The sequence below is a fragment of the Cebus imitator genome, unplaced genomic scaffold (assembly GCF_001604975.1).
Source record: "Cebus imitator isolate Cc_AM_T3 unplaced genomic scaffold, Cebus_imitator-1.0 Scaffold54, whole genome shotgun sequence".
Classification (NCBI taxonomy): Eukaryota; Metazoa; Chordata; class Mammalia; order Primates; family Cebidae; genus Cebus; species Cebus imitator.
The window spans coordinates 1,657,187-1,659,139 of NW_016107369.1; positions in this window are offsets into that span (position 1 = coordinate 1,657,187).

Consider the following 1,953-nt stretch of genomic DNA (forward strand, 5'->3'; position numbering starts at 1 on the left):
GACTAGCACACTTTCTTAACTACAGCACTTATTCACATTTGGGCTGGATGATTCTTGTGGGTGACGCTGTGCACTGCAGGCTATGTAGCAACATTCCTGGCCTGTGCCTACTAGATGCTAGTAGAAACCCCCTCTAGCTGTGACAACCACAAATATCTCCAGACAGTGCCAAATGCCCCCAGATGAGAACCGCTGCAAAACCATTGTGTCACCTGCCACAGGCAGGCCCAGCCATCGCCAGGCTAGGGTGTCCCGGTCAGCCAAAAGCCCGCACAACCCTGAATACCTGCTGCTCTGAGACCGCCTGTCTATGCCCCAGAGACTGCAGACAGTGGAAATGCCAAGCAAAGTCGCAGGCACAGTTAGAGCCTTGGTGGAATTGTGGGTGGGAGCTGCCAGGAAGGCAGCACTTGGGGATGCCCAGGCCTCCCACACTGATCAGTGAAGGGGCTGAGTTGTTCCACTACTCATCCTTCCACCTTCCACTCATCCACCCTGCTGTCTAGACTAGAGTGCTTTGACTCAGCAAGAGACTCCAGGCTGGGGCCGAGATGGGCCCATGGCTGCCCTGGGACCAGGCATTTAGTGCCAGCGCCTTGGAGCCAGATGTTTGGACACCGCAGATGGGGATGTCAAAAAGAGAGAGACAGAAGGTTGTGAATCTCTTCCCAACCTTTCGAGAAAAAATATTCAAAAATAAAAAAAAAACCAAAAAACAAAAACAAAAAAATAAAGAGAAAAAATAGTTTGAGAGTGACAAACGAGGCTGATTAAGCCCCCTGATTTTTTTTTTTTTTTTTTTGAGACAGAGTCTCACTCTGTCGCCCAGGCTGGAGTGCAGTGGTGTGATCTTGGCTTACCACAACCTCTGCTTCCTGGGTTCAAGCGATCCTCCTGCCTCAGCCTCCTGAGCAGCTGGAATTACAGGTGTGCACCATCATGCCTGGCTAATTTTTGTAGTTTGAGTAGAGACGGGGGTTTCACCATGTTGGTCAGGCTGGTCTCAAACTCCTGACCTCATGATCTGCCCACCTCAGCCTCCCAAAGTGCTGGGATTACAGACATGAGCCACTGGGTCTGGCCCAGCCCCTGGTTTTTGAAGGGGACTCTATACTATCACTGTATAGCACGCAGGTTAAGAGCATGGGCTCCAGTCCCAGACTGCCTGGTTTAAATCCTGACTTTATTGCTAAATGTCTGTGCAACCTCTGGTAGGTTTCTTGCCCTCTCTGTGCCTTAGTTTCCATTGTAAGACAGGGAGGATGAAATGAGTGATGAAGTGTTTAGAATAGTGCCTGGTGCACAGTAAATACTGTGGATATGTCTGATAAATAAATTCTCACAGTCCTTGCAGGGAAGAATGATTATCCTCAATCTGCAGATGAGGACATTGTCAAGTTGAAGAAGTTAGTAAGAGCTAGAGCTGGGATTTGAACCCAAACTTCTCTGCCTTTCAGAAGCACTGTTTGTCAGCCATACCATGCTGCCCAGGTATGAGACGAGAGGCCTGGCAAGGCTGTGGCCTTGGTGAAACAGGGTCCACAGGTGTCAGGCTCCTGAGACTCATAAAGTGGCTCTGGGAGGTGCTCCTGTCCTGGCATAGAGACCCGGTGCAGCCTGGAGGCAGGTGGTGGCCACTGAGCCCCTAGTGCCCCACTGTCTGAAGGATGCTGGAGCAGGAGTCAGAGATGACGCGGGTCTGCCTTTCACTTACCGTCTGATCTGAAGCCAGGACTGTCCCGGTGAGGACAATATGGCCAGTGGCTGTTGGAAGGGATGAACTGGCTGAGTCAGCTATGCCAGCAGCCTGGAGTAGAAAAAGGAGATGGCTGGGCACGGTGGCTCACGCCTGTAATCCCTGCTCTTTGGGAGGCCAAGGCGGGCAGGTTCACCTGAGGTTGGGAGTTCAAGACCAGCCTGACCAACATGGAGAAACCCTGTCTCTACTAAATA